The sequence below is a fragment of the Geotrypetes seraphini genome, chromosome 10 (assembly GCF_902459505.1).
Source record: "Geotrypetes seraphini chromosome 10, aGeoSer1.1, whole genome shotgun sequence".
NCBI classification, from domain to species: Eukaryota; Metazoa; Chordata; class Amphibia; order Gymnophiona; family Dermophiidae; genus Geotrypetes; species Geotrypetes seraphini.
The window spans coordinates 41605223-41622154 of NC_047093.1; the positions used below are offsets into that span (position 1 = coordinate 41605223).

At 47.6% G+C, this 16932-nt stretch overlaps 1 protein-coding gene across 1 annotated transcript in view; it reads right to left on the reverse strand.

Moving 5' to 3' along the window:
- Positions 1–8660, reverse strand: part of LOC117368380 (protoheme IX farnesyltransferase, mitochondrial) — a 368703-nt gene extending 360043 nt beyond the window's left edge. Inside the window, exon 1 of the mRNA XM_033961979.1 lies at positions 8576–8660. The gene's annotated coding sequence lies outside the window, so the exon portion shown is untranslated. The remainder of the gene's footprint in view (positions 1–8575) is intronic.
- Positions 8661–16932: the final 8272 nt, after the last annotated feature.

Genomic DNA, 16932 nt, shown 5'->3' on the forward strand with positions numbered 1-16932 from the left:
CTAAGTCCATCCACTACGCCCCTTTTCTCATTCAAAACTAAGCTAAAAACCCACCTTTTTGAGACAGCCTGCAACTCACAACCCTACTCCCCACTGCTCACCAGCAGTTTAACTATCCCCTCTAACTGTAACCCTTACCCTGGAATCCTGTTTGTCTATCTTGATTGTTTTAGATTGTAAGCTCATTCAAGAAGGGACTTTCTCCTCTGTGACTGTTACAGCACTGGGTATGTCTGGCAGTGCTCTAGAAATAATAGTAGTAGTAGAAAAGACTTAACTCAATTCAAAACCTTACTTTCTTGGTCCAAATAATCATATCTGGCAAGCAAAATATTATAGATCTGTCATCAGTTTTTGATCTGGTAGATTGTGACAACTAATATTACTCATTCATTATCTAGCTATTGACATATTATCCATAACATCCATCAACAGTAATTCCATACTTGATACCAAAGAAATCTACATGTCTAGCCTGGAAAGCACCCACATCTTAAAAAAAAAAAAGCTTACCAAATTTGGCAAATCATCTGTTTCCATAATTTTGGCTAAGGGCGTAAGTTAGAAATGAACCAAAATCTTGAACAATTTGTTTGTTGATCCCTTATAAACATGAGATTTCTGCCTATTTATTCCCCAAGATCTTTCAGAATTAAACACGGAAAAATGTCAAGTTTTTCAGAAGCTCAAATGTATTAGATGATCTAGAACAGTGGATTTTGACCCAGTCCTCAGGGACCACTTGGCAAGACAGGTTTCAGGATATCCTCAATAACTATGCATGAGAGATTTGTACTGACTGACTTCTTTGTATGCATAGTCATTGTGGACATCCTGAAAACCCAACTGGACAGTAGTACCCAAAGTCTGGGCTGAAAACCACTATCTAAGATTTAATGCTAAAAAATGTATATCAGCAGTAAAGTCTTTTCTCCATGCATGTCTCCCTTTCCTCCACCATATGAAGGATTTTTCCCTCTCACCCCTTTCTATTTCTTTGTTTCATCTCTCCCTTCCTCTCCCCCCCCCCCCATGTGAAGCAGCTTTCCTCCCCTCCCATCCCCCTAAGTAGCTTTCCTCCCCTCCATCTCCCTGTGCAGCAGATTTCCATCTTTCTCTCCCATCCCCCTGTGCAGCAGCACCCCATCGATTCTCCCACCGTGAGACCTCACATACCTCCAAAGCTTCCCAAAGCAGCAGCGACACTCTGAATGGGCTGCTTTGTGGCCTGCCCAGCTACAGCTTTCCTCTGCCGAGTAACTGATGATGTTATCAGTGACACAGCAGAGAGAAGGCCCCAGCAGGGCAGGCCATGAAGCTGCCCACTCAGAGCATTGCCACTACTGCTGCTTTAGGAGGCCTCGGAGATAAAGCACAGTTACTTACCGTAACAGGTGTTATCCAGGGACAGCAGGCATATATTCTCACATGTGGGTGACGTCATCTACAGAGCCCCAGCGCGGACAGCTTTTCAAGCAAACTTGATTGAAGTTTCAAGTTTGCTATGCTGCACCACGCATGTGCATGCCTTCTTGCCCACTAGAGGGCGCATCCCCACCTCATGGTCCTTAGTTCCATAGCCAGCAAAGAAGCCATCCCCGGGGAGGAGGGCGGGTTGTGAGAATATATGCCTGCTGTCCCTGGATAACACCTGTTACGGTAAGTAACTGTGCTTTATCCCAGGACAAGCAGGCATGATATTCTCACATGTAGGTGACCTCCAAGCAAACCAAAAAAGGGCAGGTGGGAGGATGGCAATTTAGGAAAACAGATTACGCAAAACTGACTGGCCAAACCGGCCGTCACTCCTGGATAACGTATCCAGGCAGTAGTGGGAGGTGAAAGTATGAACCGAAGACCAAGTGGCAGCCTTGCAGATATCCTCCACCGGAGTAGACCGGAGGAACGCCACAGAAGCTGCCATCGCTCAGACCTTATGTCCCGTGACCCGACCATGAAGCGCGAGACCAGCCTGAGCGTAGCAAAAAGAAATACAAGCAGCCAACCAGTTAGACAAGGTGCGCTTGGAAACAGGACGTCCCAACCAATTAGGATCAAAGGACAAAAATAATTGAGGAACCTTCCGATGAGACTTGGTGCGTTAAAGATAAAAGGCCAACGCTCTCTTACAGTCAAGCGTGTGAAGCACCGCCTCCCCAGGATGAGAGTGGGGCTTCGGAAAAAACACCGGAAGAACAATGGACTGATTGAGGTGGAAATCAGACACAACCTTAGATAAAAATTTAGGATGGGTGCGAAGAACCACCTTGTCATGATGGAACACAGTAAAGGGCGGGTCCGCAACCAAAGCCTGCAGCTCGCTAATCCGACGAGCGGACATGAGCGCAAGCAAAAAGATCACCTTCCAAGTGAGAAACTTAAGATGAGATTTGTCAATAGGCTCGAAGGGAGGCTTCATCAGTTGAGCCAAAACCACATTAAGATCCCAAACTACAGGAGGAGGTTTCAAAGGAGGATTAACATTCACTAGACCCCTCATGAAACGAATTACCAGAGGATGAAGAGAGAGAGATCGACCCTCGAGATGCCGATGGAAAGCAGCAATCGCACTGAGATGCACCCTAATGGAAGTCGTCTTCAGCCCAGACTTGGACAAATGCAACAAATATTCCAGAACCGAAGACACCGGAACCGAACTCGGATCCAGATGATTCGAGGAACACCAGGAAGAAAATCTGGTCCACTTCTGAGAATAACAAAGCCTAGTCGAGACCTTGCGCGAGGCTTCCAGAACCTCCCTCAAAGACTGAGAAACCTGTGAAGTCATGGGGAAAGGAACCAAGCCGTCAGATGTAAAGACTGAAGATTGGGATGCAACAGCGAACCCCGACTCTGCAGAGAGGGAAAGACAGGCAGAAGCAGAGGCTCCCTGACACTGAGTTGAAGGAGCAGGGAGAACCAGTGCTGACGAGGCCAACGAGGCGCAATGAGAATCATAGTGGCTCTGGACGCCTTGAGATGAACCAACGTCCTCAAGATCAGAGGGAAAGGAGGAAACGCATAAAGGAACCTCCCTCCCCAGTCGAAAAGAAAGGCGTCTCAAGGAAGGAGTCACAGTTATAGGGGAGGAGACTGGGTCCCGATCCTGACGCCACTGGGAGGCCAAGGTCCACTGAGGAAGCCTCAGGTGCAAACGGGCGAACGGAGTGACATGGACCGTCGACGCCATGTGGCCGAGCAGAACCATCATGCGCTGCGCCGAAACCGAGGGTAGCAACGAAACCTGGCGACTCAATCGAAGCAGGACCTCCAACCGTGACGGGGGGAGGAACGAACGGAGGCGAACCGTGTCCAGCACGGCCCCGATAAACTGAAGGGATTGAGTCGGGCACAACTGAGACTTGGGGAAGTTCACTTCGAACCCCAGACGTTGAAGGAAGATGATAGTCTGTCTGGTCGCTGAAATAACCCCTTCCTTGGAGGACGCCTTGATCAGCCAATCGTCCAGGTAGGGAAACACCTGCAGCCCCCGAGATCTCAGGGCTGCCGCGACCACCACCATATACTTCGTGAAGACTCGAGGGGACGAAGCCAGTCCAAAGGGGAGGACCCGATACTGGAGGTGCAACTCCCCCACCTGGAACCTGAGGAACTTGCGGAAGGCGGAATGCACCGGAACTTGAGTATATGCTTCCTTCAGGTCCAGGGAGCACATCCAGTCCCCCGATTCTAACAGAGGGTACAGGACTGGAAGGGACAACATACGGAACTTCTCCCGGACAAGGAACTTGTTGAGCCTCTGGAGGTCCAGAATGGGGCGTAAGTCCCCTGTCTTCTTCGGGACCAAAAAGTAACGGGAGTAAAACCCCCGTCCCCTTTGGTTCGGGGGCACGGGCTCCACCGCCCGAAGGCTCAACAAGGACCTGGCTTCCGACAGGAGAAGAGGAAGCTGGCCTCGACAGCCAAGAGGAGCCCCCGGCGGATGTTCTGGCAGCATGGCTAAAAAGTTTAGCGAGTAACCCTCGGAGATGATCCGGAGCACCCAAGCGTCCGACGTGATCTCGGCCCAGGCTGGAAGAAAGGCCTGCAATCGGCCCCCGATAGGAAGGGGGTCCTTTGACAGTGCGGAGGGGGCCCGCCCCCAACCGCGTATCACGTCAAAAAGACGGAGCCGGTTTAGACACCCCTTGCGCCTGAGGCTTTGGTTGGGACACTCTGCCCTGCTGAGGGGGACGCCGGGGCGGAGGCCTCGAGAAAGCCGGCGTCGACTTCTGTGGGTATCGCCGCGGAGGAGGTCTAAACGGCTTCTGCGGCGGGGCCCGGAGTTTAGGACGGACCAATGAGGCGATAGAGCGCTCATGTTCAAACAAGCGTTTGGTCACCGCCTCCAAGGACTCATCAAACAACTCGGAGCCCACACATGGAAGATTAGCCAGACGTTCTTGCAAGTTCGGGTCCATATCCAGGGTACGAAGCCATGCGAGATGGCGCATCGCCACCGCAAAGGCGGATACACGAGAGGCCAACTCAAACGCATCGTAAACTGCGTGAAAAAGGTAGAGACGCAGCTGAGACAAATTGGCCATAAAGGTACCAAAATCCCCCTTATGGGAATCCGGCATGACCCCATAATACCTGGGCAACGCCTTCACCATCTGCCTTAAATAGGATGAGAAGGTGAATGCGTAATTAAGGACCCTGGCAGCCATCATGGAGTTGGAATAGAGGCGACGACCAAACTTGTCCAGGGTCCATCCCTCCCGCTCGGGGGGGACCGCAGCAGAGACCCTAGAAGGCTGAGACTTCTTCAACGCCGACTCCACCAGCAACGACTGGTGGGACAGCTGTGCTTTGTCGAAGCCTTTGCAAGGGACCGTACGGTACTTCGACTCCATCTTTGATGGAACCGCTGTGACTGTAAGAGGGGAGTCCAAGTTTCTCAGGAAGGTCTGATGTAGAACCTTGTTGAGAGGCAGACGAGGAATCTACCTTGGGGGAGAGGGCAAATCCTGCTCCTCCAAAAATTCCTTCGTGTATTGAGAGCCTGACATAAGGTCAAGGTCCAAAGCCCTCCCCATCTCAAGCACAAATCTGGAAAAGGAGGAGGGCTTCGAAGGCGGAGAGGGAGATCGAGAAGCCCGCGTCGCCAAAAAAGAGGAAGCCTCACGGGAGTAACGAGGCTCCTTACCGGTGCCAGACCCCGAACCCCAAGAAGCCGCATCCAGCGACCTCGACGGGGTCGGGGACCGCCCATGCCCCGAGGAACCCCTGCGGGAAGTCCCCAGGGTATGAGGCACCGAGGCACGCCCCTTCCATCTCGGCGAAGAGTCCCTCGAAAACTCCACCTCGGAGGAACGGAAAAGCCTCGGATTATCGAGGCGGAGCTCGGAGACCCGCAGAGTCTCAGCCTCGGTCGGCGAGGAGCGACTGCGGCGTCGAGGAGAGCCCCGTTGACGTTTGGGCTTCCTCGGCCAATGCTTCGCCCGAGGCCGACCCGAGGGAGAGGAGCCCCGGGAGGACCTCGACGAGGAAGAAGAGGAAGAGATCCTCCAAACCCTGCACACCTTGTCCCGAGGCCGCACGCTCCGCTCAGGCTGGTCAACCGAGGTCGAGGGCAAGGTCGGGGTCGAGGCCGAAGTCGAGGGTACCGAGACCGAGGCCGCCGAAGCCGGGGCCGACGAGGCCGAAGACGGCTGGAGGTGCGCGAGGGCACCGGACAGTTCCGAGGCAATGAGCGCACGGAGCAAGTCTTGAAAGACGGGAAACCCCATCATAGTCCTGGGCCGGCTGGTGCTCCCTCGAGGGCGACCTCGGTCTCGAGTATTCCCGCGGGGCACCCGACTTCGACGCTCGGGGCGGGGCCGAGGACGACCCACCCGCCCCCGTCGATGAGCCCGAGGATGGCTTCTTCGAGGCTGGAAGAGAAGAAGGAAGTGAGGACTTACCCACTGTCGACTTCGGGGTCGAGGACGCCGGCTTCGACGAAGCAGGCTGTCGGGGCGAGGTCGAGGGAGTCGAGGCCGAGGTCAAGGCCGGGGCCGAAGCCGAGGCCGACGTCGAGGCCTTCCCCACCGCGGGGTCGACAGCGAAGAGCTCCGCCATCCGAGCGCGACGGCGGTGGAGAGCTCTCGGCTGAAAAGTAGAGCACTGAGTGCAGGAGTCGGTCGGGTGCTCAGGACCCAGACAAAGTAAGCACCACCGGTGGGGATCGGTGATGGAAAGCAGCCGATCGCACCGGGTGCACTTTTTAAAGCCCGTCAAGGGACGGGACATGGGCCCAAAAACAGGCCGGGAACGAACGAGGTCCCGCGGCCGCGGCTACCGGGAGTCCCTGGAGCCGAACGAAAAAGGTTATTTATTTTTTATTTTTTTTACGAAAAATGACACACGAACAAAATAAAAACACAAATTAAGCACAGCGACCGAGAAAAAACCACACAGCCGCGGTGTCAGAAGGCAAATTAGAAGAGCACAAATTCCACAGGGCTTCTGGCTCCGCGGAAAAAACTGAACTGAGGACCACGAGGTGGGGATGCGCCCTCTAGTGGGCAAGAAGGCATGCACATGCGTGGTGCAGCATAGCAAACTTGAAACTTCAATCAAGTTTGCTTGAAAAGCTGTCCGCGCTGGGGCTCCGTAGATGACGTCACCCACATGCGAGAATATCATGCCTGCTTGTCCTGGGATAATGTCAGGTCTCAGCAGGGGGATGGGGGGTGTCACTGAATCTGACTTTCTTGGACAATGAATCGATTCAAATGGATTCTCCTCAGTGAATCTATTCAAATCAGCAAATCAGGCAGCATTAGTACAGGGATCTCAAAGTCCCTCTTTGAGGGCCGAAATCCAGTCTGGTTTTCACGATTTCTTCAATGAATATGCATTGAAAGCAGTGCATGCACATATGTCTCATGCATATTCATTGGGGAAATCCTGAAAACCCAACTGGATTGCGGCCCTCAAGGGGGGACTTTGAGATCCCTGCATTATAATTTAATGAAAGCAATTAGTTTAGTAGGGTTTAAAAAGGGGGTTGGATAACTTCCTAGAAGTCCATAAGCCACTATTAAGGTGGACTTGGGGAAATCCAGTACTTATTCCTAGGATAAGCAACATAAAATATGTTTTACTCTTTGGGATCTTGCCAAGTTCCTGTAACCTAGGTTGGCCACTGTTGGAAAAAGGATATGGGGCTTGATGGACCTTTGGTCTCTCTGCCCCAATATGGCAACTCTTATTTTCTTATACGTACTCTGGAAAAAAAACCCCAAGAGATTAAATACCTCTATTATAATATCCCCCTGGTGTATATGGCCAAGAGGGGTACCTTTTTCAATCGAAAGAAAGTTCTAGAAGGGGGGGGAGAGATGATGGTGAAAAAGTGGGTCTCTTTCAGTTGAAAGAAGCTCTGGAACAAGGGGTGTAGGATAAGAGTGAAAGGGGATACACTCAGAAGTAATCAAAGGGTAAAGGATCATGAATTTGATATTCTGCCTTTCTATGGGTACACCCAAAACAATTTACATATATTATATCCAGGTACTTTCTATCCCTAGTGGGCTCACAATCTAAGTCTTATACCTGGGGCAATGGAAGATTAACTGACTTGCCCAGGGTCACAAGGAACTGCAGTGGGAATTGAATGCAGTTCTCCAGGGTCTCAGCCCACTACATGAATCTTGAGGCTATTCCTCCACTTTCCTTTACAGAGGTGGTGAAGACAAGTATCTAAATTCAAGAAGGCATAGGACAAGTACAGAAGTTGTCCGAATGAAAAGGAGAAATTGTTAAGGTTAGCAGTTGGCATAGAAGGGCAGACTAAATAGTTCATATGGTTTTTATCTGTTGTTCAGAAACCTTCCCTTAAAGAGAAACAGAAAAAGTTGACATCAAACAAGATTCACAATAACCGACAGAAAGTGAAAGATTAGAAGTAGTGGTTTTTTCCATAATATAAACAAAATGAAACAGCAAAATATTTTTGCAAATGATCACCTTCCAATCCCATCTAAGGCTACTAAGAGTTTTGTTCCATTGTCTCTATTATAAAAACCAATATCTCTTAACAAGTACAATTACAGGTGGGGTAGAACAAGAAAGCTCAACCTGAGTTGGCATAAAGTCTTACAGAACAAAAACCAGGCCTGGGAGCTACAACCAGTGACATGAAACCAGAACAACAGGAAGAACTTCCTATAGATGCAGAGCAGCATTGGGTTGAAACATCAACCCACAGCTATCAAGGCAACCAGGTGAGGTCCTGGCCCCAGGGCAATGATGATACAGGGTGCCAAAATTCCAGTCTTGTCTACCTTTAAACTTCCAGAAGGATAGATGCTGGAATGAGATTTTGGCACTCTGTAGCAACAGTGCTCTGGACCAGTACCTCACCTGGTCCGGCAGGAGAACACTTGAGAAAGGAAAGATGCCAGGCTACAGAGGGGAGGGGGAGTGCCTATGAGCTACAGTGCCTTGAGCTAAACCTGCTCGCGGCACACACGTTTGGCTACACACGTATCTAACACCACAACCTCTGCCCTTGCCGCAGTCCAGCATCTTTCCCTCTCTCTTCTACGCTCCTCGCTCTCGGTCATTGGCAAGCCCCCCCTCCTACCTTGACAGGTGTTTCTAAGGTCACTGGCAGCGAGTCACAGCGACTTCCTGCGGCGATCCCGGAACCTTCTCTCGGTCGCGCGCCGCCCCACCGGAAACAGGAAGCTGCGTCAGAGGGGTGGGCGTCACGCGGCCGAAAGAAGGAGCCGGGGTCGCCTTTGGTTGCGAGTGGAAGGTAGGATGGGAGGCGAGTTTGAGAGAGGAGGAGGTTTGCTTCCTCGGGCAGCTGTTCGACCTCATTGACGTCCACGTGTCCGGAGCCGCTCGGAGGAAGAGCGCAGGACCTGTCCCTGGGAGTCTCTAAAGAAAGAGTCCCCGCCCCCGTGATGGGCTTTCTGTGTGTCCGGTATAGGGTACCAGGAGCTGCGAAGTCTTTCCTAGACGCATATAAATGCGGCGCCTCTTACAAGTTTATGCACTGTTATGTTCCCGTACTAAGCTACTGCATAAGAGTCCGTAACTGCAAGAGGTTTCTAACTTTATTTTACTGTTGGTACGATTTTGAAATAGAATGTTCCCTTTTAAGCGCATTAAAAATAATTTTACAGATAATTTTCTTTAATATGGAAATGGCTTTTATAATATTGTACGGGTGTATGTGAATGTGTAATGTATGTGCAACTGGAGCACGTGTGCTTTTAAGAGGTCTCACTAGGTGTTTCCAGGGAGTGCGTCTGGATGCAGTTTTATAAAATTGCCCAGAGGTTAAAGCAGATGCTTCGGCATGCTGAGGTTGTGGTTCCAGTCCCACTGCAGCTTCTTGTGACTCTGGGCAAGTGACTTTTAACACTTCATTGCCCAAGGTACAAAATAAGTACAGTACCTGTCTAAAAGATGTAAACTGCTCTGATTGTAACCATAGAAAAAGAGGTATATCAAGTCCCATCCTCTTTACCTTTTGCCTTTACACATGCATAGTTGGTGTTGCTAGTGTCAGCTTAACCAATGGATCAGATGAAGCACTGGCTCTGGATGCCGACAATAAAGGGCACTAAAATCCCTAGCTGGGCCAAGAACTGGTTGAGTGGAAGGTGACAGAGAGGAAAGGAATGTTTGCCTCAAGATTCTGTTCTTGAGTCTGTTCTTTTTCACATTTTTATAAACGATATTGCTGCAGGGCGGGTAAGATTTGCCTCTTTGCGGATAATACCAAAATCAGCAATAGAATAGATACTCAGGATGGGGTGAATAACATGAAGAAAGACATGACGAAGCTTGAAGAATGGTCTGAAAATTGGCAGCTAAAATCTAATGCTAAGAAATGCAAGGTCATGCATTTAGACTGCAAAAATATGAGGCAACAGTACAGTTTAGGGGGTGAAGATACTTACGTGCACGACAGAAGTGTAGGACTTGTATGTGATGATCTTTAAGGTGGCCAAACAAGTTGAAAAGGTGATGGTGAAAGCTAGAAGGATGTATGGATGCCCCTGTATAAGATGTAGGGAGATGTATGGATGCCCCTGTATAAGACTCTGGTAAGACCTTATTTAGAATATTATGTACAATTCTGCAGGCTGCACCTTCAAAAGACATAAAAAGGATGGAGTCGGTGCAGTGGAAGGCTATTAAAATGGTGAGTGGTCTTTGTCATAAGGCATATGGGGACAGATTTAAAGATCTTAATCTGTATACTTTGGAGGAAAGGCGGAAGAGGGGAGATATGATAGATACGTTTAAATACCTACATGTCCTAAATGCGCATAAGTCACGTTTCTTTCATTTGAAAAGAAGCTCTGAAATTAGAGGGCATAGAACATAAGAACATAAGAAGTTGCCTCCGCTGAGGCAGACCATAGGTCCATCCTGCTCAGCGGTCCGCACCCGCGGCGGCCCATCAGGCCCATTGCCTGAGCAATGGTCTATACCTATCTATACCCCCCAATCCCTTTTTCTTCTAGGAATCTATCCAAACCTTCTTTGAAACCATTTAATGTTTTCTTGTCTACAACAGCCTCTGGAAGCGCGTTCCATGTATCCACCACCCTCTGAGTGAAAAAGAACTTCCTAGCGTTTGTTCTAAACCTGTCCCCTTTCAATTTCTCCGAGTGCCCCCTTGTACTTGTGGCGCCCCTTAATTTGAAAAATCTGCCCCTGTCTATTTTTTCTATGCCCTTCAGGATCTTGAAGGTTTCTATCATGTCTCCTCTAAGTCTTCGCTTCTCCAGGGAGAAAAGTCCCAACTGCTTCAATCTGTCGGTATATGGGAGATTTTCCATTCCCTTTATCAGTTTGGTTGCTCTTCTTTGTACTCCCTCAAGTACCGCCATGTCTTTCTTGAGGTACGGCGACCAGTACTGGACACAGTACTCCAGATGCGGCCGTACCATTGCACGATACAGCGGCATGATGACTTCCTTCGTCCTGGTCGTAATACCCTTCTTAATGATACCCAGCATTCTGTTTGCTTTCCTAGAGGCTGTGGCGCATTGCGCCGATGCCTTCAGTGTTGCGTCTACCATCACTCCCAGGTCTCTCTCCAGGTTACTAACCCCTAGTGGTGTTCCCCCCATTTTGTATGTGAACATCGGGTTCTTTTTCCCCACGTGCATGACCTTGCATTTCCCCACGTTGAAGCTCATCTGCCACTTTTCGGCCCATTTTTCCAGCTGCGTTAGATCCTTTTGGAGATCCTCGCAGTCTTCCTTGGTTTGAGCCCTGCTGTATAGTTTGGTGTCATCTGCAAATTTAATGACTTCACACTTAGTTCCCGCCTCTAGATCATTTATGTAGATATTGAACAAGAGCGGTCCCAGCACCGACCCTTGCGGAACTCCGCTCGTGACCCCTTTCCAGTCTGAGTAGTGGCCCTTTACGCCAACCCTCTGCTTCCTGTTTGCCAGCCAGTTTTTGATCCATCGGTGGACCTCCCCTTGTACCCCGTGGTTCCATATCTTTTTAAGCAGTCTCTCGTGTGGCACCTTGTCGAAGGCTTTTTGGAAGTCAAGGTAAATGATGTCTATAGATTCCCCTTTATCCACCTGGCTGTTCACTCCCTCAAAGAAGTACAATAAGTTTGTGAGGCATGACCTACCCTTACAGAAGCCATGTTGACTCGGTTTTAGCTGCCCATTTTTTTCGATGTGTTCACAGATGCTGTCTTTAATCAGTGCCTCCATCATCTTTCCCGGGACTGAGGTCAGGCTCACCGGCCTGTAGTTTCCCGGGTCCCCCCTTGCGCCCTTCTTGAAGATGGGCGTGACATTTGCTATTTTCCAATCGGCTCAGGAATAATCTAAGGAAATACTTTTGTACAGAAAGGGTGGTAGATGTGTGGAACAGTCTCCCAGTAGAAGTGGTGGATTACAAGAAAGCCTGGGATACTCACGTGGGCACTCTTAAAGAGAGGAAGAGATAATGGTTACTGAGGATGGGCAGACTGGAGGGGCCATTTGGCCTTTATCTGCCATCATGTTTCTAATATCACTGGCCCAAATTTATTTTATAATTATTTTTTAATATTCATCAAATTCTACACAGAAGCTACTTTGGACTGCATGTACCTGCTGCATGTCCTTCCCCCCCCCCCCCCCCCCCTGCATGCAGGACTGGATCAATCATTAGGGCACTTGAGGTCATTAGTTCAGGCAGAATTCAGATAGTGACATATGCCTAAAATGAGGAAGTGCCTGTATTTGTGTTCAAAATGTGACTTTGGCCTGGAGGCAGCCCAGCTGACAAGGTAAGAGTGAGAGTTTGGCATTTCTCCCTGCACATCCTTCCCCCCCACTACCTGCAGTGCAACATCTCCTCCTTTCTATCAACTTGCCTTCCCCTGGATTACTTTAAAACATGGGTCTCAAAGTTCCTCCTTGATGGCTGCAATCCAGTCGGTTTTTCAGGATTTCCTCAATGAATATGCATGAGATCTATGTGCATTCACTGCTTTCAATGCATATTCATTGGGGAAATCCTGAAAACCCGACTGGATTGCAGCCCTCAAGGAGGGACTTTGAGATCCCTGCTTTAAAACGTATCTGTTGCCAGCAGCAGCAATAATTCATATAGCCTGTCTGCAACCAGCCCATGCTGCTCTGAAGAGGGGTGCAGTCTCTTCCCCCAGCTCAAGCAGCAGATTGCCTTGAGCCGCCCCTTCCCCCACAGCATGCTGCATTTCAAGCCAGAACCCAGCCTGTACACAGAGGCCATTTTAGTACTCTTCCGCTCCCCCCAAGTATGCAGGGAATCTGAGGTATCCTGGAATTCACCTCCTTCAGGGGCACTCAAATCTCTGGTGGTCCAGTGAGCCCAATGCCTAAAGCTCCTTGTTCCAAATCCTTCCCCTTCTCGGAATCCTAAGGCTCCTTTGCCTTATATGGAAACATGAACCCCCCATGAAATAGTACCACATAACTACTGCTTAGGGGTCAGAGATGCCATTTTGAAGAAAGCAGCCTCCAAAGCAGGTTCAAGTAGAGATTGCTGCTGTTTTGCACCCAGGTTCCCTGAGATGAGCTGGATATGTGGCAGGGGAGGGACTTGCCAGAAGGCAGCTGATTTGAGCAGGCAGAATGGAAGGAGAAAATGGCCACTTCAGAGCTAATGTGGATGGATTGGCTGAAAAGGATCCGGGGGGGAAGGGGGATCCAATGTAAAAGTTGGCTCATGGTACTTCAGTCCCTTGAACAAGCCCTGATAGTTGCACTAGAGAATGACACAGGGACCGTTTACCACGGTAAACCGTGGTCACTTCAATAAATCCACAGGAAGGGAGACATTTGCAACTGGTTTACCGCAGGAATGGGGACAAGACCTTTTACCACCCCGTAGGAGTGGTGAAAAGTCTTGCTCCTGTGGTAAAAAAATTGTGTCCGTATCAGACTCGGCATCTCCTCCCCAGCTCCTCTTTCGCCTATTTTACCTTCAGGAACCAGCCATGCCATGATGAAAACAGAAGGAAACCAAAGCCTGAGATCAATGTGGTTTGAAGAATAAAATGACCAAACAACAAAAGTTAGAAAAAAAATAAAATTTATATTATGTGATTAGACTATTTCAGATTTGAAATATGTATCCTGCTATAGCTGGTATTAGACATAACTGGGGACCACAAAGTCCAGGCTGTGCTTCTTTAGCTTCCAGCTGGCTTAAGACTCTGACCAGGGGACAGTTGCTCTAGTTGCATTCCTCTAATACTATTCCTGCCATGTGTGACTGAAGTATTCTGTTAGCTTGATTTTTCTATGTAGTAATTTGGTTTGTTCAGTTTTCACAATAGTGGAGGGGATATTTGTAAAAGGGAGGGGAGACAGGGATTTTGTTGATCCTTGCTCTGTATTATTTTTTGTTTATAAAATGACAATTGTACAGAATATTGTCTCTTTTTATACTTTAATAAAATAAGTTCAGTATAAAATCATAACTATTTGAGGCTTGTGTGGATAGGATCTGACAGTTTGCATGGCGGGGACGGAGACTAAGCTTGCAGGACGGGAACTGAGCTCACGGGGATGGGGCAGGGACAGGGACTGAGCTCATGGGGATGAGTGGATGGGGCAGGAGCGGTGATACATTTTTTCCCCATGTCATTCTCTAAGTTGCACCTTCCTTGGATCAGGTATATCTTTGTGAGCATTTGTGCGCTGCTGGGTATTATTGTAGGAGCCTGTTATAAGAATAGCCATACTGGGACAAACCAAAGGTCCATCAAGTCCAGTGTCCTGTTTCCAACAGTGGCCGTCACAGGTCCTAAGTAGCTAGCTAGATCCCACAGATTTTATGCTGCTTATCCTACAACAGATTTTATGCTGCTTATCCTAGGAATAAGCAGTAGATTTCCCCCAGCCATCTCAATAATATCCTATGGACTTCTCTTTTAGGAAATTATCCAAACCTTTTTTAAACTCTGCTAAGCTAACTGATTTCACCACATTCTCTGGCAACAAATTTCATAGTTTAATTAACACATTTTGTAAAGAAATATTTTCTCCAGTTTGTTTTAAATCTACTACTTAGTAGCTTCATCACATACCCCCTAGTCTTAGTATTTTTGGAAAGAGTGAACAAATGATTTACATTACCCTTTCCAATCCACTCAGTATTTTATAGATCTCTATCATATCCCTCCTGAGCATTTCTTCTCCAAGCTGAAGAGTCATAAGAACATAAGATTTGCCGCTGCTGGGTCAGACCAGTGGTTCATTGTGCCCAGCAGTCCGCTCACGCGGCGCCTCTTAGGTCAAAGACCAGTGCCATATTTGAGTCTAGCCTTACTTGCATATGTTCTGTTCTAGTAGGAACTTATCCAACCTTGTCTTGAATCCCTGAAGGGTGATTTCCCCTATAACAGCCTTTGGGAGAGAATTACAGACCTCCACCACTCTCTGGGTGAAGAAGAACTTCATTACGTTTGTACGGAATCTTTTCCCTTTTAACTTTAGCGAGTGCCCTCTCGTTCTCTTCACCTTGGAGAGGGTGAACAATCTCTCTGTCTCTACTAAGTCAATTCCCTTCAATATCTTGAATGTTTCAATCTTGTCCCCTCTCAGTCTTCTCTTTTCAAGGGAGAAGAGGCCCAGTTTCTCTAGCCTCTCCTTGTACGGCAACTCCCACTCCCTTAACCATTTTTGTCGCTCTTCTCTGGCCTCTTTCGAGTAGTACTATGTCCTTTTTCATGTACTGCGACCAGTGTTGGCCTGGTATAACAGCATGATAACCTTTTCAGATCTGTTTGTGATCCCCTTCTTAATCCCAGCTGCTTTAATCTTTCCTCATTGGGAAGTCATCCCAACCCTTTTATCATTTTCATTGCCCTTCTCTGTCCCTTTTCTAATTCCGAATTCTGCTATATCTTTTTTGAGATACGGTGACCAGAACTGCACATGGCTGTACCATAGAGTGATGCAAGGGCATTATAACATTTTCATCTTTGTTTTCCATTCTTTTCCTGATAATTCCTAACATTCTGTTTGCTTTCTTAGCTGCTGCACATTGAACTGAGGGTTTCATCGTATCCTCAATAATGGCATCTAGATCCCTTTTCCTAAGCAGTGACTTCTAACAGAACCCAGCATCACTTAACTATAGTTCGGGTTCCTCTTTCCCACATGCATCACTTTTCACTTGATATTTTATAAAGTCAGTTCAATACATACCTTCTCTCTATAAAATAGGATAATGAGTTGATTATTTTCGTAACAGTGCTTAAAAAATTACTTTCTATATGGGTTACTATGGCAACACAAGTTAGGCTAATAATGGATTTTTATGAAATCCCTACCAGGGGTCCAAAGACATTCAGATTAATAATACAAGTTACTGAAACAAATACATTATTAATGGTCAGCTGCTATTTATGATATATTAACTCAAATTGTATGTGTAATTTGATAACTTTAATTATTTGTAATATATTTAACTCTATACAAAATTCTATGTAACAATATGTTGCCTGCAAACTACCTAAAACTAATGAGGATTCTTCAGGATGCACAGAACATGTTATCTGAACCTGTGAAGGATGTTCCTCTCTTCTTGATGAAAGAGGAACTCCATGGATATATTAGTGACTACCCAGTCTAGTAGCTGATGTGTCATGGTTAATTAGGCAAAGTCCCTGATATGGACCAGTTGTGCATTTATTTTGATTTGGACAAGTTCCTGGAAGGAAAAGTCCATAGTCTGCTATTGAGACATATGTGGGAATCAACCACTTGCCCTCGGATAGGTAGCAACGTTCCATGCTACTATTTGGGTTTCTGCCAGGTGCTTGTAACCTGGATTGGCCACTGTTGAAAACAGGATACTGAGCTAGATGGACCAGAATGGCTATTCTTAGTATCTTATTTAAATAAACTAGGCAAAATGTCTGTGAACCTTAAGTAACCGAAGACAGATAAATTTTTAAAAACCTGAAATTTTTCTTTTGTAAATGATCGACAACCAACGAAAAGGATGACCCTAATGTTTCCACTAAGTATCAATTTGCCACCTGAGTTGAGAAATTTCAACACACAAGTTCCTCAGAATGCCACACTAGATATTCGTGTGGTAGCCGTCCTCATAGGAACTCTTAAGTGTGTGAGTTTGTTATTTTTTAACGTTTCATAAAGTGCAAGTGCTTCAATAAATAATTATCATTTTTATTGTATTTTTAAATCGTTATCATTTTTGTTATATTTTTAAAGAATTACTGCAAAAGCAAATACTTAGCTTTTATAAAACTGGGTCTGCCTCAATCCCCACCGACGCGTTTCATAATTTCATCAGGGTCGGGGATAGGGAGAGCAGAGCAGTTTGAAATCTGAGCATATTGCTAGATCCCTGTTGAGAGTGCCGGGTTTGTTAACAAACAACAGGGATCTAGCAATATGCTCAGATTTCAAACTGCTCTGCTCTCCCTATCCCCGACCCTGATGA